Source organism: Telopea speciosissima, chromosome 4 (genome assembly GCF_018873765.1).
Source record: "Telopea speciosissima isolate NSW1024214 ecotype Mountain lineage chromosome 4, Tspe_v1, whole genome shotgun sequence".
NCBI classification, from domain to species: Eukaryota; Viridiplantae; Streptophyta; class Magnoliopsida; order Proteales; family Proteaceae; genus Telopea; species Telopea speciosissima.
The window spans coordinates 1,114,057-1,140,723 of record NC_057919.1 but is presented as its reverse complement, the minus strand read 5'-3'; the positions used below and the strand labels follow the sequence as shown (position 1 = coordinate 1,140,723).

Below are 26,667 nucleotides of genomic sequence, written 5' to 3'. Positions count from 1 at the left end.
TGCATAGTCTGCATCATATTGGCCATGATGGTAGACACCTCATTAGAGGTCATAACAAGGGAAGGTGCAGGTGCACGAGTTGGAGGGGCCTGAGGTACAGCTGCGAGTGGAAATTTTATGTATGAGCAATAGGTTCATTAGGAGGATTTACTGGAGAGATAACAGGAGGACATGCTCCACGAGGAATATATGTCATGTCCCCATCCCAATCTTAAGGAATGATGCACAGTCAAGGGGTGACTAGGATGACAAGCATCATCCTCTTTCCTACCAGGATCAATGACACAATGTCCAAGTCCATAGTCCACAGTCAATGATGAGCATAAATGTTACAATTTATAAAAAGGATAGAATATTCCATTCAAACAGAGTAAACACAAGCGGAAGCGACATAAATAGCAGTTACTCTATGTTCAGTTGGCTAGGTGATACAATAATAGTTTGACACTATTTATCGACTGATCATGACGTAACTACTCAAAAGAATAATAAGTAATTATAGGCAAATGTTAATAATGGGCACATCGCCCCAAAAGACTGAAAAAAGGGGATTGACCCCAACAATATCACGGCTCGTAGGCACAATCATCACAGGGGTAGCCATCGCCGTGTTCTTTCGACATAACCTTAGGTTCCTCCGCGTCAATCCTATTATAGTCCGCTGGTTGGGCCTCTAGACCAGCCAGATATCCACCATTTGCATCAAAATCTAAAAGAGTGTGTACATAGGGGGTTAACTCTACTGAGCCAGTGAGGGGAAGGGGAATGCATAAACACATAGTCACAAATAGTCCATGATGAATGTAATGTTAAATAGATTTTCCACCTAACAAATAGTCTAAGTCGGGGTATAAGCTACTATGATAACTTGAGAGACATTATGGGTCACTTAACTTATCGCCACAATAAAACCTTAGTTATCATCAGGCAGCCTACGCCGGTAGAAGCCATCCGATCACCCAGTGGTAGACCCCGATGATCAGTGGTCATCCTTGACCTGACCTCTCTCCCCCACAGGCAACAAGGAGCCTCGATCACCCAACACATAAACCCCTGTTGGTAAGGGCCATACCATAGGGAAATGATTCCTAGCCGCAGATATACTACATGCAAGTCCTATCGTCCCGAGAGATACTCCGGGTGCATTAATGTCCCATTCCATCTAGTACCAAGGGTACCAGCACGGCACGGTGCATCCAGGGCAGGATGACAATTAATAATTCTCATAAGCATTTCTGGGTTCAAACATCGACATACTCGGCATCGTAACCCGATACAATAATTTAAGTAAGCAGGTTCACATCACATCCATTCGTAACCAATATAGTTCATATGCAAAGATGCAACATGTTCATAATGGAAGCAAGCATAAGAGTAGTCATATGATCTATATAAGTATATATACAAGCCCAAACATCACCCAAAACGCACTCATAGTTTGGTTGATTGTTGCTCGAGGTGTTTGATAAGATTTACCTCAGTGCACGCACTCCCATATAAGTTACAAAGTCTAGGGATACATAAGAACAATGTTAGAAGAGTATGAATATTTTCATGTATGGTTCCCTGACTGGTGCGGTTCCCTAGTTCCTCTCACAAGAGGAGGATGGACCCCACTTGGGCAAACTGTTCGGTCAGGTGCTCCGGGTGGGTCCCACCCCCTCTTGTGAGGGGAACTAAGGAATCGCACCAGTCAAGGAACCGTAGACGATAACAATTTGAAGAGTATAGGCAGGTCCCACGATGGGTCCCAACAATTTGTTTAAAGTTTAAGTCAAGACAGCACGGATGGACGCAGGGACCAAGGTAACTAGGTGAGTCCGTTCCTGGTTCCACCCAGGCATTCTGTGAAAATAGATGGGATGGATTCACGGATGGAACTTCTGAGTGAATCCATTCGTGCATCCGTCTAGACCTTGAGACATTCTCGATAGCGAATGGAGCTACGGATGGAACCACTTAAGTAAATCCATTCTTGGCTTTTTCCCAACTAGTCAACTAGGTTATACCAAACGGATCAATGAACAGAACCATGATAATGGATCCGTTCATGGATCCGTCGAATCTCTTTTTGAGATTAGGAAGGATTTCCATCTCTAGCCTTTCACACATGAGACTACAAGGTTCCTAGGCTTAGGGAGGTGAGTCCCAAACTTCATTAGGATACAAAGCACCTAACCCAACATGATCCTTCGGAGATTTTAAGGGGTTTGGAACCACCTCCAGGGTTTCCCAAACCCTAGATTTAGGTCTTAAGACATTGAGCAGCAGCTCAAGCCATTCAACCATGAAAGGAATTAGGGGATGGAGAAGTAGGTCTATAATTAGGGAACCAAAGAGGGGTATTGGGTTTCCAAAAAGAAACCCTAGGTTAGAATTGATTCCAAAGGGATCTCCTAAGTTTGAAATGGAAAGAGAGAGGGGGAGAGGGGAAGGGTACTCACCTAAATGATAAGCCAATAGAAGGGTTCCACCTCCAACAACTCCCTCCAATCACCTTCTTCAATGCCTTCAATGCTCTGCAAGCTTTCACGGTTTTGGGTTGGTAGAAGAAATGAAGAGCCATAAATGGCTGGGCTGTACCTTTATAGCTAAGTTCCCACTTAGAGACTATTTGGCTTGAGGCTTTAAGAGTTAAAACTTCATTAAGTACCACCATAGGTAAGTGGGTCCACCTATATAGCACATGCACAATTCAAGGAGATCAACGGTAGGATCCGCCTTGTCTGGGTGCTTAGGTAGGATGCCCAGGGCACAGGGTGTGGGTCCCACACAAGGAAAACACCCAAAAGCCTAAAACAATATGGACGGACTGATGGACGGAAGCAATCTTGTGAGTCCGTTCATGACTCTGTTGCTGCTATAAGGGCAGAACCTCAACGAAAATTGTTGGGCTCTAGCCCATACTTCAAGGCCACAGAGGGGAGGATACACTAACATATATCAAGGAAGTATCTTATCCCTTAACCATCACAACATGTCCTTCGTGATTCCAAAGATTTTCCCGACCGCGATGCTAAGCTCATCGCCGAAAGAGGTGTCTAAGTGTGGGGACACATGAAATGCCATCCAGTACTCTTCACTCTAGGGGCTTGTACTAGGAGGATGGTCGATGAAATCGCCATCAACAAATCTCCCCCATAGCCGATTGAGGAACCTCTCTTCGATAGGTAGACCCGTGTATTCATCAATGATCTTGCAGCCATGGTACTAAATCTCGTTTCGTTTCGGTGTTTCGGTTTGAAATTTCTGAGATACCAAAATTTCGATGAAATTTTGTCGAAATATGGTATTTTTCTATGGGTGTAAAATGCCAAAATGATCGAGATTTCTGAAATTTTTGAAATGAGATTACTGAAATTACTGAGATTTTCAAAATTTCTGAAACGAGATGACCGAAATTTCCAAAATATTTGAAATATTGCATGTGACTTTTTCAATAACTCGTGATATATCGTGAGTCCACGATATATATGAAATATTGCATGTGACTTTTTCCATTTCGGATTGGTATCGTATCTCGGACAGCTCGAGATATATGAAATTTGGTAAAATATCATTGAAATTTTGCGAGATTTTGAACTATGCTTGCAGCTGGGTTTGACCAAAAGTGAAAATAGTTCACCAGTGTATGCGGTAACAGTATCTACACATCACAAGAGAGAGAAACTAGAATTAATTAGCAAATCTGTGTGCGGATGTAACATCCCCCCCACCTTACAAGAAATTTCATCCCCAAAATTTAATGTACCTTACAAGAATCCAAGGGAAGGGTACTTTGCTCACATCTCCACTTCAACTTCCCACGAAACTTCTTCCTCAAGGTGTTTGCACCACTTCACCTTCACGTAGTGAATAGGTCTATTATGGAGACTCACCACCTTTCTATCTAGAATTTTCTTGGGTTTTTCCTTAGCTCTGATGGTTCTTGAGATAGAACATGGCTTAGGTCATGTACGTACTTCCATAACATGGACACGTGGAAGACACCATTAACGCCGTCTAAGATGGTGGGAGTACTAATCGATAAGCCACTGGTCTGACCTTCGCAAGAATTTTGTAGGGCCCAATGTATCTCGGGCTTAGCTTGCTCTTCTTGTTGAACCGCATCATGCCCTTGGTGAGTGACACCTTGAGGAATACCTTGTCACTGAGAGAGAACTCTAGATCCTTTCGTCTTTGGTTTGCATAGCCTTTCTCCCTAGACTGAGCAACCTGATTCGTTCACGGATCAAGTCCACTTTCTCACAAGTTGCTTGGATCAATTCTGGCCCAAGGATATGTCGCTCCCCCACTTCGTCTCGATACAATGGAGTCCAACACTTCTTTCCATATTGAGCTTCAAATGGTGCCATACCGATAGTAGCTTGATAACTATTATTGTAGGCAAATTTGATAAGCGAGATGTGCTCATCCCAGTTACCCTGTATATCAATAGCACAAGCTCAGAGCATATCTTCTAATGTCTGTATAGTCCTCTACGACTGTCCATCCGTCTAAAGATGGAAGGCAGTGCTAAAACTCAATAAAGTGCCCATAGATCTCTGGAATCTGCCCTAAAATTTGGATGTGAACCTGGGGTCCCCTGATCTGAGATGATGCTAACTAGAACTCCATGTAGGTGAACCACGCTATCAATGTACAAGCGGGCCAGTTTGTCCATAGAATAGGTGACCTTGATTGGGATAAAATGACCTGTCTTCATCAACCTATCCACAATAACCCATAGAGCATCAACACCTCTGGGCGTACAGGGCAGTCCAGTGACGAAGTCCATGGCAACATGTTCCCATTTCCATTTTGGCACGGGTAAGGACTATAAAAGGCCATAGGGCTGCTGTCTATCTGCCTTCATTTGTTGGTAAGTGAGACACCAGGCCACAAATTTAGCTACATCCCTCTTTATTCCACCAGTAGTGTCCCTACAGGTCCTTGTACATCTTAGTACTACCTGGGTGAATCGAATAGGGAGAGTCATGTGCTTCTGTCAACAATTCCTTCCTCAGCTGATCATCCTTAGGAACACAAAGCCGATCCCTAAACATGAGAACGCTGCTCTCTATCAATGTGAAATCTAGATCTCACTGTGTATCACCCTGAATAGCTTCAATGATCTCTTGAAAGTGTTCATTTGAGGTCTAAGCAGACTGAATCCTTTCCACCAAGGTTGACTGCACCAAATGCTGAGGATATTGGATTCCTTAGCCATGCAGCACACCCAGTGCTTCGGCAGTACTTAGTTCGTACTAGAGGTAATCTGTTGTTCTTGCTTTATACTTTGCTTTAATTTATAGTGGTTTATACTGATGTCTGTTATCTTGATTGCAGTGCGATGCTATGATCAACTGGGTGTGTGACCTCCCAGGTTGATAACCAGGGATAACTCCTTCTTTCCTAGGGTAGGGATGTGGCTATCTGATAATACCCATCCTAAGGAGAGGAAGTTACTAGTGTCAGAGGTAAGGGAGATGCTAGATCGACTCTCCCCTCAAGAGGTAAGAGTTTCTCTTTTGCTCGCGTTGTCCTTTATTGCTTTTTATTTTTATTGCTTTTGATTTCTTGTTCTGATCTCGGTTGAATGTTTTTGTGTTGATAGGTCATATGGCAGCCTTTCGAGTCCCTTAAGCTGGGCATGTAGGCTTGGCTAGAGGCAGCCAGGTGGCTTGTACCACGGTGCATGGTCTTTGGCGGGCCATCTGGGTATGGCTGGTACTAGGGAGACCAGGCTTATAAGTAGTGGCCTGTTGTCGAAAGGCCTTCACACTTCGTACTTGAGCCAGAGAGACTTTCCAAGAGGGAGATGAATCAATTTATGAAGGGCGTCGATGCTCGATCCTTCGTTGAGCCTAACACATGGGGTCGTTACCGCGGGTATTGGGTAAAGGAGCTGATATGTGTATGGCTTACTTCTTTAAGCCCACAGATGAGTTTCAAACTTGTTTGATTCTTTTCTTCCATAGCTCCCAATTTGTATCTGGGTTACTAACCCATCGTTCTGTACTGTATAGGCTCCTACAAGCTTCGAGCCTTATGAGGTTGGAGAGACCACTGGTGCTACCGCTGTTGGTATTGGTGCCTCGACTTATGAGGCCACCTCATTCAACTCTGCTCCCTGGATGATGCCCTCCCCTATCGATGATGTTGGGGCTAGATCGTCTTTGGTGCCTTCATGTACACACAAGGCGCCAGATGCTTTCTTCCCAGTGCTTGGGTGTTCCTTCATTTGTTAGGGCAAGGAGGTGCCTATCTCTCGTCCTTCCTCTTCTGTAGCTGGCTATCCATGTGGCTTTGATTTTGTAAGTACCTAGACTTTGTTTTGACTTTGCATTTCTCTCTCTTTTTGTAATGGCTGACCATCGTTTTTGGTGTAGGTCCCTGGTTATAGGTATAATGACCTATTGGGGATGGTCGCCAGTTTGAAAGAAATGGCTACCGATTTGAAGGTGTTGATTGCCTCGTAGGGCGAGAGGATCCTTCAATTAGTATGTAGCAACTCTAATCACACTAGTACCTGCATGACTAGTTCATAGTAAAGAATGTATGATGCTAATGCTTGTGATATGATGCAGGAGGGTGACATTCTGGGGTACAAGGCAACTACCAATCGACTTCAGTAGGAGGGGGATGTGGCTTTGGCTGCTACCTAGTCTGCCCCAGCCGCAGAGGTTCTGGTGCCAAATTCTCCAGTGATGATCCAATCAGTGTACATGGGGCATGGGTTTAGGAGGAGCGGGAGGAAAGCAAGGATGACAATGATGAGGACGGTGACGATGAGGGCGAGGACAAGGATGGTGGAGATGGAGGACAGTAGTTGGGTCCTGTTATTTTTTAGTTTATTTTGAAAGTGTACGGCTAAGGATGAACAGTTTCGGGTCTGTGAGCCGTGTGAATGTTTTTGAATGATTTGGTTTAATTGATTTTTTGATCCATTTTTAGGATTTTTAATCAATTGTGTGGTTGGGTAAGTTAAAATGTCAAGTATGAATGTGGTAGCGGTGGGGGATGGTCCATCATAACCCTAGGGTGTAAGATAACATGTCGAGATGGTAGGGACCCATTGGTTTAGTACGGATTGCCTAAAGATGTGAAAACTCAATCTGAGCTATGAAAACACAATATCGACATCGAACCTCTATTGATTGACAGTGGGAGACCTACCATCGACATCGAACAGAGAATTTTGACTTATGAGTGCCATTAAATTTCTGTCGAACTAGTTTAGACAGTTGATGGTGTTGTTCGACACTTAAACTCCTTGTATCGACATCGAACTTGATTCTTTGACAGTGTGTCGATATCGAGGAAAGTATGATTCACTATCAAATCGAGGGTTTCACTGTCGACTCTGTGTTTCCAATTCTGATTTGTTTCCGTTTGGAATATCCAGTTGTGAGGTTTTTTTGATTTCCTTTTCCTTCCTAGGGCTTTGTTCATCCTTGGGGCTATATTTAGGGACTTAGGGAGTGTGGAAACTCTCCATTCTTCCTTTCCTTGCTCTTGGGTTGTTGCTTTTGGATTTTCTCTCGCTTCTTCTTTTATTTTGCTATTTTGTTAGATTCCTCGTTCAATAGACAAAGCTTTGAGCTTATGGATGGATTCCATGCTGAGAGATGATCGTGAAGAGGGCCTTCTTGTTCTGTGTTATTGTTGAAACCCGTCTCCACTCTGGTGCTTGCGGGGCTTCCCCCAAACTAATCAAGGTGATTAAATAAATCCAATGTCGTAGTGATATAGTTGCTACAGTGTTAGCGGAAAAGATGAGAGGGTTGGACATCTTGAGTGGGAATCACACTCCTCGTAGTGAAGACTTCACTGGTAGTCTGTACTTGCTGTAGATAATCTTCTCTTGCAAATTTTTTTTCTTTTTCTCTTTTCTTTCTACTATGAATTTGGATAAACCTTTATTTCCATTTGTATGGTAGGTTTGGCTTTGTGAGAGACTGCAATTCTTGAAGCCTATTAGAGGAGCCTTCAAAATTAAGCACTATCATCTCCGTTCGATAGTGATAGAGTACCATCATTGGGATGATTGGGAATTGGCTTTGTCCTGCATTACTTCTGATGGTATCCCTTGGTGGTGCTCATGGCGGACTATTGATGCCCCGGTGCTGAATTCTTCTAGGGGTAACTATGTACATCTGATGGGACTTGGCTATACTTTTTTCTACATACCCAATCAGCTGCGTCGACAGTACGGACTAACTCAAGATGTACTTGAGGACTTGGTGAACTTTTATCCACCAGAGGAACTGGACAAGGAGTTGGTAGGAAAGATAGTCAGTCTATGGTGATCTAAAACAATGATAAAGACCATAGGAGCCAATGATGAGGGAGGAATGACTGTAGGGTATGAAGGTTGGGTGAAGGACCAAGGAAAGACGAAGACTGCAAGGAGAAGGTTTTCATGGGAGAATAAGGAGACTTCAAGCTCTTCAAGTTCTAACTGTTCCAGGGAAGTGGGTGAAGACGATGGTGAAGACACGGATGACCGGGTGGTTTTGAAGGCTAGGATTGTAAACTTGTAGAAGAAAGTGGAAGAATTGAGTTACTAGGATCATTTGGTTGCCAAGAGTAGTATTTTTTTTTGCACTAGTACTTTGTGTTTTTTGCATTAATGTGGCTTCAACCTTTGAACTTGTGATTGGACTTTAGATTGATCGGTTTATTTTGATTTTTATGATTTTTTTTATGGGACCTGTCCTGATGTCATTCCACTAAGATGCCTACATACCCTTAAGTTTTTAAGGGATCAGGCAGAATGTAGTTCTATTGTTTAGGAAACTTTATACATAATACCTTTTCACCTGATCCATGTTTGCCAAGTAAGGGAGCTCAATCTCATCTAGATCCATTGCTCGTACTGCTTGACCAGGTAGTATCTCTTTAATCATGTAAGGGCCGCTCTAATTGGGCCTGAATTTGCCTCGTGGATCATGTATGGGTGCTCATTGATCCTTGAGCACCAAATCACCAATGGATAGTTGGCATGGTACTACCTTCTTGCTGAATGTTTGTATCATTCTTTGTTGGTACTTCTTCATGTTGTCCATAGCACCCATCCTTTTCTCGTCAATGAGGTTCAACTCCTAGAATCTAGCCTTGATCCATTCTGCTTTTGAAATCTTGCTATCCATCATGACCAAAAGAGAGGGTATTTCTAATTCAACTGGAAGGACTGCTTCCATTCCATATACCAGTGAGTAGGGTGTTGCACCAGTCGAAGTTCGGATGGATGTTCTGTATGCCCAAAGTGCATAGGGTAACTTGTTGGCCCAATCATTATATTTGTCGGCCATCTTCTGTATGATTCTCTTGATGTTCTTAGGCGGCTTCTACTGCACCAATAGTTTGAGGTCTGTATGGTGATGATGTGTGTCTTTGAATGTTTATCTTGTCACATAACTTCTTTACTTCTCTAAAGTGGGATCCTTGATCTGATATGAGCTCATGAGGGACTCCATATCGACACATGATGTTATTACTTATGAACTTAACCACCTTGGTTGCTGTTAGCTTGGCATAAGACTATGCTTTCGCCCACTTGGTGAAGTAGTGATAGCTACCAAAATGTACTCATGACCATTAGATGATTTGGGGACCACTTGGCCGATGACATCAATGCCCCAAGTGGCGAATGGCCAAGGAGAACTTAGAGTGTGTAACTCTGAGGGTGGTGTATGTATGAGATTGTCAAAAATCTGGCATTTATGACACCTCTTTACGTATTATACACAGTCAGCTTCTATAGTATTCCAATATTACCCTTTCCTAAGGATCTTTTTGGCCATCATCCTTGCATTCATGTGAGGCCCACATGTGCCTTGGTGAATTTGATCCATGATTAGCCTTGATTGCTCTTCATTGATGCATAGCAGTTGCACTCCATCTTATGATCTCTTGTACAGAATGTCCTCTAGTAAGATGAATTGTGTAGCGTATCTCCTCAAGAAACACTTCTCTTCGGCTGTAGCATCCTTAGGGTATTGTCCTTACCTAATGAAGTCCACTATATTTGTGAACCATGGTCTTCCATCAACTATTAAGGCATGAATGTGATTGACGCATGATGGTTGGTGTCATAATTCAATCAAGAAGGGGTACACTTTGTTTCAGATTCCATCTCAACCATGGATGCTAACATCGCTAGCACATTGGCAAACCGATTGTTGTAACTTGGCAAGTAGGAGAAAATAATCTCTTTGAATTCCCTTGATAGGGTCTCAACATGTTCTTGATAGGGTATAAACATCTCATTTTTAGTTTACCATTTTCCTTGCATTTGGCATATGACCAAGGAAGAATCCCCATAGACTTCTAGTCGCTTGAGGCCTATTGACAAGGTGGCCTCAAGACCTATGGCATAAGCTTTGTATTCAACCATGTTATTTGTAAATTTAAAGTTTAGCTTAATCGCCCAGGGCATATGAGTCCTATCGGGAGTGATTAGTAGTATGCCGGTTCCACAACCCTTGTGATTGGCTGCTCCATCAAATAGTAATTGCCAGACCGTATTGACATTTTCAGGTTTTAGTTGTGTAATATCCTCGTCAGGAAATATGTCTTCCAACGATCTAGTTTCAAGGGTTGGTTGTGTTGATAGATGAACAGTGATTGCCCATCCTTTGATGGACTTTTGTGTCACATGTTTGACATTGAATTCTGATAATAAGAGCAACCAATGTGCTAGTCTTCTTGGCAAGGCGGGTTTCTCGAATAGGTATTTGATTGGATCCATCCTCGAGATTAAGAAAACTTGGTGGGCGATCATGTAATGCCTCAACTGCCTTGTGGCCCAGATAAGGCCAACACAGACTTTCTCTAATGATATGTATCTAGTCTCATAATCCACAAATTTCTTGCTCAAGTAATAAATGGCCTGTTCTATCTTGCCATCATCTTGATGTTGTGCTAGCATTACTTCCATAGCTGTGTCCGTTATGGATAAGTAAAGTAGCAGGGATGGTTTGTCAAAAACACAAAAACAAAGAACCATCCAGCACAATTGAGTTTCCCACAGATGGAAGCTGAGGAAGGGCAAGCACTGCAAGCAAATGCTTTAGCACCATATGCCATAGTAATCAAAGCACTTTTGGCAACTTGATCATGGAAATAAAAATACTGAATGGCAGGTGGAATTGGCTATCAAGAAAAACCACTACACAATTCTGACATCCAGAAAAACTTGTGAAAGAGGAAAGACGCAACAACCTGTCGCATGCCAACTCTTTGGAGAATAAAATCCAATTGACTTGGCTTTATCAACACAAATCTCTGCATCATACCATGATCCAAGTTTTGTGTAAATGTCTGCTAATTCTTGCCATGCCTCCATTTCTAAATTTGTTTCTGTTACCACCTGTACAAAAAAGGGAAAAAAAACAAACATATGATCATCCAGAAAAAGGAAATTTACATTTTGGTCCTCCATGTTAGAGGCATCTCCAAACTGGGTCTTCCACATTACAGAAACCCCATTTTGGGTCCCTCTATAGTGGGATGTTAGGATAGAATAACAGAAATGATCATGTGACTTCTAATATTTTCCATACACACATTTTTGCCCAGTTCAATTTGGGAGCTCAGAAGTACCATTCTCCCCACCATCTTCTCCGGCAACAGCAAGTAGTACGGGGGTCAATCTTTACCAGCACCCTGATGGAGATCAGAAACTAGGAACTATAAAATGAGAGAAAAAGTGGGGTGGGGGAGAGAGAGTATGTCTTAGGTCCTTTGTTTTCCATTGCCACTGTTGCCTTTTAGTGAGAAGATGGAAGAAGAAGTGTGATGAAATTCCCAAACAAAAGACTAAGAAAAATCATAAGAATGGCAAAAAGTGTCAAAGAAGGAACTTATGGGCGGTTTCCACAGTATCTTTGACTTGCCAAATTGATCTGCTAACATTGGCTCTCATTATTAACATCTCTCAGAGCATCTATGAGGAAGAAAGACACACTTAAATGAGAGAGAGAGAGAGAGAGAGAGAGAGAGAGAGAGAGTTTTCTTTAATTTGCCTCTAATTCTCTACTTTGCTTTTGGGTTTCTGATGCAGATCATATCCCATGGAAGAAGAATTTTTGGATTTGGGTTTGTCAGTTTTTGGGGTCAAGTTGAACCCGCAGTTCAATAAGACAGACCCAAATTTAAGTCCCCAATGGGTCATGGGCTAAATAATTTTGAGTTTTCTATTGTAATAGACCAATTCTATAAGCCCAAATATTAGGGAAGTAAGACCTATATGGGATTAAGTGGTTAGTTTCTATTTTCTTAGTTTCTAATTCCATGTAATGAGTTACTTAGTAATGTAGTCCTAGGTAGGAGTAATCCCACTAGGAACCAAGGTAATGGGGTCACACACAAAGGCTGGCCGATTGGGTTAGGGTATAGTAATTTAGGGCAAAACTAGGGTTAGGGTTGGATATTGGGAAAGGGGTTTATAGGGTATTAATGGGCAGGTCTAGAGGGCTATTATGGTATAAAAAAGTTAGGGTTTGGATGAGTTTTGAAATTCTGCAATTTTGGGCAGAATTGAATTTTAAGTCAAATTAGGGTTAAAGTTAGGTTTAGGTTAGGGTTGTCTTATATAGTAATGACGGGCAGGTGTAGGAAAGTCTAATGGTATAAGTTTTATGATGTTTGAGTGAATGGAAGTAGGTTAGATGAGTTGGACAGCAAGAAAAGGTTATTTGAGACAATTCCTAATAGAGGTAGGAGAAGGAGATTCTAGGGTTTAGGGTGGTGAGGGTCTGATGAAACTTGGATCGAGTATCAATAAAGATGTAAGGGATGTATGCTGAAAGTTTGGTTTGAAATTGATGGACAGATTTGAAGTTATGGAGGAATCCTAGTTAGGGTAGGAGTGAGAAGAAGAAGGTTTAAACAAAGTTCAGATTCAAACTTATTGGATTTGAAGAGATCTTCAATGGCAGCAGCTTTGAAGATGAACAATGGGGTCTCCCAATCTTCACGATGCAAGGAGTCGATTGGAGATCCACCAATCCCTTCTACCTTGATAAACCCACAAGGATGCAACACTCTCAAGGAGCAACAGCAGCATCAAAGGCAGCAAGCATAAAACTGAGTTTTTATTAATCAAATTCGTGTTCAATGCTGGCCTCCTTTACAAACTTATATAGAAGACTCAAAAATAGACTTAGACACTAAAAAAGAAAGGCCTAACCCAATCCTTAACCTATTAGCTAACTTAAACTAACTAGGAAACTGAAATAGACTTAAAATAGAGTCATAATCCAGCCCAACTAAACAACTAAAAGAAAAACTAATAAAATCACTTAAATTGAACCACTGGTTCAAACCAGCTTTGGACCGGTTCAATTTAAAACATTAAAAACATGAAAATAAACTAAGTATAGGACTAAAACATCTAATCCCGTATGCAACCTAATTACCCATATTTTAGGCCCATAGAAGTGGCCTATTACATAAAAAACCCATGGGATCAAAGGCCCAACATGTACATAACCCAACCCTAGACTTATTTCTAAAGAAATAAGCCCATTTCGATGATGAATCTGCATCACTTAGTGGTTAAGATAGATATGAAGTAGAAGCTTCTACTTTTGTTACTTTCTATTTGCATGTAATAGCAACGGATCTAAAAGGATTCCATCCAAGTTTCTATTTTATTTGCTTTCTAACTTTCTTGTAATAGCTTAGGATCATTTCTTGAAGGATCCCTTTTTAGTGTTTGCTTGGCACTAAAGTAGCAAGGAGAGTTTCTACTCTTGTAATCAGTTCACTGGTTATTATAAATAAAGAACAAAGGGCACACTAACCCACAGATTTGATGCTAGAGAAAACTATGCTCTATGTGAGAGCATACACAGTGGCGAATCAGTCAGGGCCCTTGTGGTGAAGCAAGTGGCAACCCAAGGTGGTGAAGCCTTTGGTCATACCCCCTTCTATCTTCTCATCTACTTCTTTTCTTCCTTTTTTCCCCCTTTTCTGTTCCAGCAAAATTCCAGCAGCTAGAACTCTCATTGTGGTCCACATCTAGGTGATCTCTAATCTTTTCCTTAGTGTTTATTTAATTCCTAACAATGTTATTTAAGTTCTCTTAGGTTCTGTTAGTTTTTTCAGCACTGTTTTTATGTCTGTGATTTACTGTTGGACAGCAACATAGTCAAACCTTCAGTCAACAGATTCTGAGAATCTGACCATCAACTTGAACTGAAATTAAATTATGTTACTCCCCCCCCCCCCCCCCCCAAAATCCTACTTCCTTTGACCTAAGTATGGTGCACATAGGAGAGTTAGATCATGATTTATACCAGCTTTCTTGACTTGCTATTTTCTGTCCTTGCATGTTTACAACTATCCAACCAATAATTCTTTTTACCATATAGTCACCCCCATAGGAATCCTATGCTACCGCAGTTTCGGCTTTCATCAGGCTAATACCTTGCAAGTTCTATTTACATCAAGTTTTCTGCCGCATTCCTCAGATTTAGGTTCACTGCGATTCTGTTTCTGTAGGTTTGTTAGGTTGCTTTGTTGCAGCCTATCATACCTTATAGTTTCTGTGTTTTTTGGTTGTTTCTTCATAAATCCTCTTGGTTCTAAAATCTCTGTTGCAGTAAACAACTACTGAGTGTCTCTTCAAATAGGGATTTCGCAACGGGATCCTAACCAGTAAAGTGCAGGCCTTTTCAATTCAGATTCTATTCCTGTCAGCAAGTAAACCATTGTTTGGGTAGAGCAGGGGCTGATGCCACATTTGGCTGAATTCTTATCTTTAGCATACCCAAGCTGGAGATCTGGTTCTGCTTGATTCTTTGAAGGGAATCACTGTCTGGACTAGCAACACGAGCCACTGCTCTTCTAGACAATGGGAACATCCTTCAGAACAGAGACCACAAGTTGTTGGCAACACTTCAAGACTCCGTCTAATACCCTTCTCCCTGGCCAGTATTCTCATCTCTAAAACTCTCAGAACTGCAAGCAAGAATTCCATGTCCTATTACTACAGTCTCTCCATGGATGCTTTAGGTCAGTTGAAGCTCAGGTGGGAAAGCAATGTCATTTACTGGACAAGTGGAAGTGGAATATTTTCTACTTCAGGCATTAGAGCTTCCCTTGCCTCTACTGGTTCCATACAACTTCTCGACCAAAGGTATAAATCAGTTTGAACAGTTTTTGTAGAAGAACATTATGATTCTTCGGTGAGTTTTTGGTTTTTCGGGTTAGATGTCAATGAGAATCAGAATATGTTAAGAGGTTCATGGCGCCCAGTATGGCAAACCATATGGGCAATAGCCCATATCAAACCAATGTGATGTCTATGCCACTTGTGGCCTCAGTGGCACTTGTGTCTTCCCTGAAGCAAGATCCACTCATATAGATCGAACAATGATTCTCCCCCCCCCCCCCCACTTTGTTTTACTAAACATCACTTGAATGAGTGGAGAAATTTATGGGCAATTTCATTTAATTCTAACGTTAGTTGCCAGCAACATCATTTGGTCCTCAGGGACTCAAACAGGGTACCTCTAATGTGGAGGACCCAAAATGTAAATTGTCCACCCCCCCACCCAAATATACATATAATATATATATATATATATATATACACGTAAACTCACGTGCATTTGCATGTGTCTTTATGTTGAGGAGAAAGAGAGAGAGAGAGAGAGAGCATGTTATTTAGGCTCTTATTAGTAGTATCGTCTAAAATGACTGAATCAGGTTGGTAGAGGGGAGTTCCAATTCAGGAAGTATTTATCAAGCCAAGTAGATTATAAAAGCAAGAAGTACCCAACATTGTCAGAGTTCCGTGCTTCTACAAACTATGGATCATACTATAGTTCCCTACATTTTGTGACCACTGTTAATGACTCTAACGAAGAAGAATTTAGATTCACATTCTAGGTTGAATTTACTCATGCTGTCATTAAGACTTTTCTAACCTTGCCAAGAAGAGAGATATGGAGGGGAGGGGATTGGACGGATGCGTCTTATGAGATTTGAAGGTGTCTTCCGAAAGGGAGGAAGGGTATGAGAGAGAAGGGGTATTTGTGTCTATTTTAAGAATGAGATGAGATAGAATAGAAGGGTATATCTGTCAATTTAAAAAATTTGACAAAAAATGAAGAGTACATACTTTTATAGGATAAATATATATATATATACATGATCACCCAAAAAATCGTGTCCAAAAAATAAAACATAAATTTATGCGGACAAAGACAATGTTATAAATTGGCTGCATGAAAAAAAACAGTATATATCATCCGGTACAACAAATATTAGGTCACTGATTCAGGTGATACACTGTTGGTTACATAAAGTTGGCTACATGAAAATAAAATGAAATTCTTTTTTGGAACTGGAGGGTGAGTTTCAGTAAGCAAGATTTTCCAAGACCATCACACCATGCATGTTTTCGTGCTAAGTAATGTCCAAGGGCAATAGAGTGCCACACACCTCAGAGTTATACTTCTTAGTTTGAAACGCTTTATGTGCTTGAATCAGAGCAAGCAAAATTCTGTAGGTCTCTATTGCAGTTTTGGGCTGTTCCTGAGCAGTCTGAAGAACAGCTTTCAACCTCAGAAGTTCTAATTGCTCCGATCTTCCAACAACATCCAAGGCAAGGTCAACGATGGTTTCGGCATCTTTAAACCGCTGCTCCGCAGAAACTAGCAGTGTTAATAGCTTCCAACCTCTTGCTGAGCTCCCACCCACCATATCTGAGTAATTGCTTGCATTTTCAATAGCTGCATTCAGGTTCCGTTGAACAGCATTCTCCAAACCAAAGTTAAACACCACTTCTGGATCATCTTTCTCAAGAAGGGAAGCATTGCTTAGGTATTTCAAAGATTCACTATTAAGAAAAACCCTTTGGGAATCTGATACAGAAACTCTAGCCGCAGTTCCATAACAAACACCGAGCAACTGATGGGCCTTACTCATAAAGTGCTCCTTGTGATGCTTGGTGAAGTCGGCTGCTCTCCGAGCAAAAGCAATTCCATCATAAGCATGCTGTGGATTGTGCGAACACAACTTTGCTCCCAACGACAGTGAAGGAAGATGAGGTTCATGATCCCTCTGCGAATGACCTGAAACTTTCTTTAGAAGGTTCATGGCCACATCATTCTGCCCAGCAGAACTGTAACAAAGGGCAAGAAGATACCACCTTTCAGCTTGGTTGTAGATACCTGGCAGAGCTTGTTCAACATGATCTACCAAGAACCCAAACTGACCAGACACTGAGAGTGCATAAGTCAAATACTCAATGATTTCAGGATCCCACAATATTTCCTGAAGTGCTACCTTCTGCATGAGTATAAAGAGCAAGAGAATTGCTTCCTCGGTATTATTCTTGGGTGTAGCTGCTCCCCATATTTGTAACTGGGGAGGAAGACTTGCTTAGACACCACCATAGAGTAGAATTGCAGCTAAATCTTTCTGAATGCTGGCCAACCTCTGTGGATCCAAATTCCAGGGCTTGGTTAGAGCTCTGCGGTATGCAGTGATAGCTTCATCGAGGAAGCCCGCCTGTTTCCAGGGCCTAGGGAGCAATTCCAGTGCTCTATGAAACATGTCCTGCAACTTGCAGTCCTCAGCAATACCTTCAGGCATTCCATTGGGTAAAGCAGATTCAACCGTATCCAGAATTATTTTACACTCCCTTGCAGCCTCTGCTAGGAGATGGGGCAAAAAAAGTCAAAATATTTTCCTTTTAGAGTTTATATCAACATTTGAATTAAGAAAGCTAATGCAGTCAGTAAAAAGACCATATAACAAACCTGACTTGATCAGATAACCAAGACATCCAATACATCACTGACTATGAAATTAGGTAAAGGTTGAGAATAAGGTTCAGATCAATCGAAAGGTTAAGATCACCAAACTAACTTGATCTTCGAGCAAGGAAATTGTGTATGGGAAAAAAAATGTATCAGTGAGCAACATCTCCCTGTATTTTAAGTCTTCAGAAGGTGTATCTTCGGGGTCCATCAGTTTGGTATGATGGTATCTTTAAGATATCCTTCTTTCCTTGAGTTGGAAAAACATTAAAAGCCCCAAAAAAAAAGATAGTTTACACCCTGTGTATCCTTCACTAATTTCTGGACTAACCAAATATGAATCTCCTCTTAGCTCTTAAGAGCAGTCCAATGAAGGACTAACTGAAGATAGTTTTTGGACAATTCTAGGAGTCGCAATTGAAAAAATAAATAAATAAATAAAGGAGCTCAGAATAGAGAAGAAACCAAACCAAATACCTTTAGCGCGACCAAGCTCCTCCATTGATTTTGCTTTAAGTAATATCGCTTCAAGCAGCAGCCTCACAGAGTGCATTGACATTATACTCATCTGCAAGTTTTCACCCTTATGACGCCCTTTTCTTCGGCAAGTTCTTTCAATGATAGCCTTTGTCATCCTTGGTGTTAAAGCCCGAATATCGATCCCTTGAAACACTTGAAGTGCCGCATCAAAGTTCTTTCTCTAATATTCTAGGCGTCCCGGCAAAGCCCTTGCTTCCTGCCAGTCAAAAGGACATTAAATTGAAACAAATCTCCCATTGGAAACAAAGCAACTGTGAGAATACGGAGGACAAAAGGAAAAATAGAACCCACCTCATTATTTAAAGAGAGAGCTTCTTTTAGTGTGGATTCGACGCCGTTGTCGAGCTGGCTATCCTCAAACCTCGACTCCCAGTCACCGCTTCTTGACGAGAGCCCATTAGCTGAGAAGTCCCTCGTTGCCAGTGATTCTGGTGACTGTGGTGGTGCTTCTTCAAATTTGAATTGTTCACCGGAGCAAGCACACAACATGATATATAACGTAAACAGGAAATATGGATTCAATCCCCAAAAAGAAAATCAGATGAACCAATCACTCGTCCCAAAAGTGTTTACGGAGAGACCTGAAAGCGAATGAAGCACACAAATTAACATTTCAGCCGGCCACATTATCATTTTTTAACGTTCTAAGTAAAACATTAGACATGAAATACATGTTTCCCTCCCACGCGAACACCAACCCCCAATGGGAAATAGGAAAAAGGTTCCTTGATCAGACCAAATGGAGCCTGAAATACAACAGATCAGCAATAATCCATCAAAAATCTTATCCGGACTCCGGAAGGGAAAATTAAAAATAATAAGAAATTATTAAGAAAAGTTTTTGGAACAAATAAAAATATCAAAAACTGAAAAAGGGGAATCCACATGGTGTTCTAATAAAAGGATAGGATAATGCAAAACAGATTAAAAACTAAACTGAAACCAAACGTACATTCATAATGCAAAACAGGTTCGTCGGATCAAAAATCGCCTACCAGAAAGCAAAAAAAGATGATAAAACAATGGCAGTCTGCAACGTTACAGAGACCACTCTAAACAAACAAAAGGCAAAATGAGTAGCTGATATATGAGTAGAAACTAAAAAAAGATGATAAAACAGGAGAAATGTCAGCGGAAGCAGAACTCTAGAAAGTAGAGAAGGGAAGGCAAAGAACTTGTGGACAAAATGAGAGTTGCAGAAAGGTGGAGAAGAAAAGACAAGCAAGTAACAGACGAAGGAGGCAGGCGAGACGACGAGGATTTCAGAGGGCTGGGCAATACCATTGACCCAAATCGGGAGACGTGATTCGAATCGAAGCCATGAAAGCAACTTCTCTGTAGATCCTCGCCTCCGTCTTTAACATGTGCCCGTGTTAAACTAAAAAACAGTCGGTCCCTTCGTCTGTATCTTCTATAATAAAGGCGTGCAAGTTTGCCCTGTCGGCCCGAAACTGATCTGACTCGCCCTGAGCCCGAATAGGGTCGGGAATGTTTCTGCTACAAGGCTAGCAGCCAAGGAAATGGAATAATTTACTTCTCCTTTAGATTCATAAATACCTTTCTAGGTTTTGGTATTTTCTAAAATACCCCTTAAGATTCCATTTCCTTGGCTGCTAGCCTTGTAGCAGGAACATTTCATTCGGTCAGGGTTGGAAATTTGTGGCCTTGAGTCACGGTCAGGTCAGGTCAGGGTTGAGGTCTTGGGCTAAGCCTAGCCCGGCCCGGCCTGATCCTATTTTAATTTATACTATAAAACATATATTGATAGAATATATATATTATAAATTTTAAAAGTCACCCACAGTTTGTTATATAATATATTATATATGAAGATAATAAGTGATATAATACATTTTAGGGAAGTAGTTTTCTGTCCGGGAGTGTGGTCTACGCCCAGGGTTTTAGTGCACGGTATCGGAACGGGTATCGGTGACCCATAAAATCGATACGATACTGATACAGTATTGGCTGTATCGGACATAAATGCCCCTGAATTTCCTTTAAAAAATGAGTTTTTTGACCATTTTACCCCTTGGTAGTATTGTGCTACTTGTACGATATCGACGACTAGCAAAAGCGATATGTATCGCCCGATACGGGTGATACGATGCCGATACTTAGAACCATGCCTACGCCAGCACTCCCATGTGTCTATCTCTTTCCTCCTCAAAACAAGAGGCAGAAGTGTCTTTTCAAATGGGGAGGAGAGGGATAGACTCATAGGAGTGCTAGCATAGGCCACACTCCCGGACTTAGAACTTTCTCCCTACATTTTATTATAGTGTTATTTTACGTAAAATTGATAATTTTCTTCCTGACCCATTTGAGCCCTTGTATTTCCTTCCCCCTCCCCATGATCAAGGCCAATCAGGGTCAGCCTGGCCCAACCCTAAGCGCTGGTCAGGGTTGGGTCAGGCCTGGGCCCAGCTAAGGGGACTTAGGTTGGGCTAGGATTCTATAAAGTCCAACCCAAGCCCTATTCTATATAATAATAGGGTCTACCAAAAAAGTATAATACTAGGGAGAAAGTTCTCTATGCGGGAGTGTGGCCTATGCTAGCATTCCCATGACTTTATCTCTCTCCTCCTCATTTGAAAAGATATCTCTACCCCCTTGTTTTAAGGAGAGATAGACATAGACACAAGGGAGCGCTGGCATAGGCCACACTCCCCAACAGAAAACTACTTCCCATAATAATATATTGATATCCAAGACGGTTCTTGCACAGAAAAGAAAGATATCCAAGACGGCAAAAAGACATGTAATAAAATTGGGTATCACAACTCACAAGCAAGGTTCTAAAACTCGGGTTTCGACCAACTAGAAATCGAGTTTGTCTCTGTTTCAATCATATCTCGGTTGAAACCTGGGACTTTCTCCTAGCTAACTTGAATCTTGGTTTCAAGGCCCAGAAGTTGTTTTTTGCCCTAATTCTTGTTATGCTACATATTTTTGACATTTTAAACTCAATCCATGCATTAGTTTCACATAGAGAACACTAAAAATAATACTTGTGATTTTGATCTAAGTTTGATATTGTATATTGTTTTTGGTCATGGTATTAAATAAGGTTTGATCGGAACATAACTCCTTCAATATAAGTCAAATTTAAGTAATTTTGGATTTGTTTGAAAGCTTTGTTAACTTAATTTGGTGTGTGCGAATGATGTATAAAATCGTTCTGAATAAAAATATTTTTTTAAACATCAAAACAAATGAATATTTTTACTGCACTTATTTGGTATGTGCGAATGATGTATAAAATCGTTCTGAATGAAAATATTTTTTTAAACATCAAAACAAATGAATATTTTTACTGCACTTTTGGTTTTTTAACAATGTTTTACCATATTAAGATTTTATGAAGTTTTTAGATTTGAGAAAAACCCCAACATTAAAAAACTGAAAATTTCACCTACGAATCCAGTTTTGTTCTTGAACTGGGGGGTTGACTTTATCCTTTTGAAATTTATTTTTTAACTATTTTTATTGGATTCAAATAGCGGGTATTTTCTTATTTATAAATAATATCTTAAGTATATGAAATACCAATATAAAAGTATTTACTTGGATGATATTAGGCATAAATAAGTGTCTGGTATGATTTCTGGCATAAATAAGTGTATGTCCTAGTTTCCAACTAGGTTTCCTCAAATTTCGATGGGGATAAGTGACTTAAATTGGTATTCAGGTCGAAACTATCGAAATATGGTCAAAACACGTTGAAACTAGTCGATACCAAATAAAACCTGGAACTTTTTAGATTCCCACTAAGTTTCGTCTTGATTCCTTGTGAAACCGAGATATCTCGATGGTTCGATCGATTTCGAACAAGTTATTTTTCCATGATCGCAAGACAAGAGTGGGAGAGAGAGAGCATGAGATTGCACATTTGCTGGTTTCCTCATAATTCTACCCAAAAAAGAAAAAAAATTTCCTCATAATAATATTTATAAAATTGTAATGAATTTACTGACACTTTTTCATTAGTTTAAAGGATAAAGTTCTCCTCCACGCCCATAAGAGGACGGTTAACCCACCATCTTCAGGGTCATAACCTCTCCCAGGTTTTAGTATGTTTCAAAATACCACATCGATGCCCATTTCGGTTTCCATTTTTAAATTTCGAGAGCAATGGATACTCTAGATTCCAGATTCTTTTTTTTTATTATTATTTTATTTCGGGTAAATTACACGTCACACTTGGTTTTCAAATGAAACTCAAATCATCCCCTGGTTTTTGAAAATATTCAAATCACCCCTATATTAGACCCTAATATGACATATTAATCCCTACCGTTAGTTTCATGCTGTTAAGTGATGATGTCAGCCAGTTAAATAAATTTAAATCCCTAAACTACCCTCCCTTGACATCCAAACATAGATTTTGAAAGGTAGTATTGTAAATTTAATTCTAATGTTTTAGTACAAGGGTAAAATAGTCCTTTCACATCAATAACTAACAGTAGACTAACATCGTTACTATAGAGTAGGACGGATGAGTATTTTTAAAAACCAGAGGGTGACGTGTAGTTTACCCTTTTATTTTTGTCTTTTAAAAATATTTAAAAGGGCGGTGATTTGAATTGATTTTTTTTTTTGGTAAACGATTTGAAATGAATTCAAAAGGCTAACAAGCATTGAAAACTAAGGTTTTGTTTGGTATGTATTCTAAGAATGAGAATGCATATTCTCCTGCTTAAAACACAGAATGCATTCTTAACTAAGAATGTGAACACCGTTTCGATACTTGTGTTTGTTAATTGTATTCTTTAACTCAGAATAGTTAAACATTTCATCGAAGACTTCATACGCTATTACTAAAGATTGAAAATTAACAACGAAACAACAAAAAAGGCTTGCGTTCGTATAGGAGAGAAGACAAAATGGGCTCAAACAACAGCGTCAGGATCAGAATTCAGAACCAGATCCTCTACGATGATGAAATGCACTTTCGTTGTGGTTTTTTGTATATGAATCTAATCATTCGCTTAATTAGCTTTCTCTGTCGTTTGGCTGAGAGAGAGAATCATAGTGGGATGAAAAAATGAGAGAGATAAACATGATGTTCCCTCACACTTAACAAACAAACAATGGTTTTTGACTCTTGAAACACAAAATTTTAAGGTTTACAAAGAGGAAAAACCAAAACCAGATTGTTTTGCAATATAAAGCAACGAACCCTGCAAATAATGAGATGGCCCTCATCGTTGTACTCTTTCGCGGCAATAATGGGGTTCCTCTTTTCCTCGCCTCCTTCATCGGATTCTTCTTTTTCTTCAACTTCTTTGTTTTTGTCCGCAGTCCTTAGAAAGCAGAAACTATTCGACGACCTTTCTTACAAACCGCTTGGTACTCAGATTTGAAAGATCGATCCCAAGCTCTCTACAGCGATGGTTCTCCCCTTGAACTCAATCGTCTCATCCATGTCTGAGTTTCTTAAAATCTCCAACATTGTCTCTTCCACTCCAAGTTGAGCTTTTGCATCCATTTCGGGAAAAAATCACAGTTCAACAATAGAGATTACCTTATCCCCTAAAATCAGCGTTTCCCCTACCTGCTCCGAATCACAAGCCCAAAATCTTCGATCAACATAGGTCTCTTCCTCATCGGATCCAATGATGACTCCTGTGACTAGAGCACAACCGAGAAGGAGGAGTAGGCTCAGTCTTCAATATTTGAATGCCCGATCTCGCAGGAACGAGAACGTGGAATGGGATTTTTTGTGCATTCCAGAACAAAGTCCATTCTTGGCCTCATTCTAAGAATTTAGAATGAGAATGCATATTGCATACCAAACAACGTTTCAATCATTCAGAATGCATACCAAACACTACCTGAAAATGATAGGCAGCCCAAAAAGGATAAGGTGGGTGGGGAAAGCAGATTCAATGGCTGGTGCTGAAGGGGATGCGTATTCAGGTGCTACCACGTCAAACCTTTTAAAAAAAAAACCTTATAAAAAATAGCTGCCTAGCGCTAGCACCTAGTGCTGCAACAGGGTCGGGTTGAGCCGGGCATTATAGAACCCTAGCCCAACCCTAAGTCCCTTTAGTTGGGCCCAGGCCCGACCCGGCCCTTACTCAGGGCTAGAAAAATCCAACCTTGACCCGCCCTCAGGGTCGGGCCGGGCTGACCCTGATTAGCCCTGATCATGGGGAAGGGGAAAGAAATGCATGGGCTGGAATGGGCTGGAGAGAACATTATCAAATTTACATAAAATAACACTATAATAAAAAGTATTATATCACTTATTGTCGTCATATATAATATATTATATAAAAAAATGTAGGTGACATTTAAAGTTTATAATGTATATATTATATCAATATATATTTTATAGTATAACTTAAATTAGGGTCGGTCCGGGCCAGGCCAAGCTTAGCCTGAAGCCTCAACCCTAATCCGACCCGACCCTGACTCAGGGTCAGAAATTTCCAGCCCTAACCCTCCCTCAGGGCCAAATATCTCAACCCAGACCCTGTTCGGGCGGGCCAGGGCGGGTTTGGGCCGATAGGGCCAAACTTGCACCCCTACTAGCACCGTTGGTGAGCTGTGGTGCGCTTCATGCCCATGCTCACCAGGAGGTCTTGAGTTCGAGTCTACCTTCCCCCAAACCCAGTTCCTTCTCTCCCCTCTTAAAGAATAGTATATATAAAAGCTCCCAATTCCAAAAAAATAAAAATAACTGCATATTTCTACTCTTGTTTTGGAAGCAAAATTGTGGGCCAATGCTAATAAATTGTGTTCCCATCCTCTTCTTTTTTTTTTTGGTAAAAGTAGATGCATTTAAAGAGGCATGAATGAGCCAAGGAATCCGGGTTACAACTCTCCAGAATCCAAGGAGTGGAACACGGCCAACAAGTCCGGCATGCCACGGACAGGGCCTTCCTGGCTAGGGAGTGGGCGACGCCATTAAGCTCCCTAGGAATAAAAGAAAAAGTACAGGAAGCACATGTCGCAGCTAGGTGAAGGATATCATGGATGATTCCTTCCACCTGAAAGGGGGGACAAGCTGATGAACGGTGGGTAAGAAAGTTGATTAGATTCACACTATCCGATTATACTGCAATCTTCAAGAAGTGATTGTCCACAGCCCATCTAAGTCCAGCTCTTACTGCAAGTGCCTCCCCCATAGTTGCATCGTCAAACTGCATTGGTTCGGAGCAGGCAAAGATAGGCAAAGCATTGTGATCTCGCACGATGAGCCCCACGCCTCCGATTCCAGAATCTATGGGACACGTTGCGTCGCAGTTCAGCTTGATAAACTCAGGGGTAGTGGGGGACCAGTGGATTGATACAACCTGATTGTCATTGGGCTTCCCAAGCACTGGTTCAGTGTGAGTTGAGATGTTCCAGAACTCACAGAAGGCTCTGTGTGCCTGATGCATTACCTCCGCTAGAGACCTTGCAAGACCGTTGAACAGGAGGTCGTTCCTGGCTCTCCAGAGCTGCCAGCAAAGGAAGGAGACTTGGCAGAGGATTTCATTCTTTTGGGCTTTCGAATCGAACCTAATCTTCTCCCACGCATGGAGGATTCCTGCAAGTGTAGGCTGCTGATCATTTGGGATTAGAAAACTCAGGTTGTTGCCAAACCAAACGGCGCGAGCGCATGGACATTCAAAGAGTAGGTGGTGCCCAGACTCAACCTCCAGACCGCACGGTTGATAGCATGGATCGATTGGGTTCTGGCGATGGTGGAGGCCTTCACCAGTAGCTATACCTTCCGCGTAGACACACCACGTGAAATTCTTTATATTCGGCAGGGTTCTACAGTGCCATAGCTTCTTCCAAATCCGAGGGTGAATGGCTTCCCATGAGTGAGGTCGCGTAGTAGAGCTGGAAGCCTCATTACGATGGTCCCTCTCATTCAAAAGTAAGTGATAGGCGGATTTGGTGGAGAACTTTCCATTGGAGGTTGCTCCCCAGATCAATCTATCCTCCCTAGGAAATAGAGAGAGCTTTATCTTCCTTATGCGAGCTGCATCAGAGGGGTGGAAGAAACGATGAAGCAGGTCCTCCTTCCAGATCCGGTTGTGAGTGTCCACCAGGTCAGCCACCTGATTAAAAGGGCAATCTACAGGTCGTGGATGGGTCACCCGAAACGTTGGGGATGATGGGATCCAATTGTCCCCCCAAATGTCAATATTGGCCCCAATTTCCACACGCCACAGTAGGCCCTTAGTGAGCACGACCCTACCCACAAGTATACTTCTCCAGGCCCAAGAGAGCCCTGATCCTGCTGAGGCATGTAGAAAATCAATCCCTGGAAAGTAAATGGCTTTAGGAAACCGCGCCCAAAGAGTGTCTGGTTCAGCTCACAGCTGCCACGCAACTTTGCACAAAAGGCCTCTGTTATGGAGTG

General features: G+C 41.3%; 1 pseudogene; it reads right to left on the bottom strand.

Moving 5' to 3' along the window:
• Nucleotides 1-11,155: 11,155 nt before the first annotated feature.
• On the bottom strand, nt 11,156-18,791 carry LOC122658136 (annotated as a pseudogene).
• Between the last annotated feature and the right edge of the window lie 7,876 nt (nt 18,792-26,667).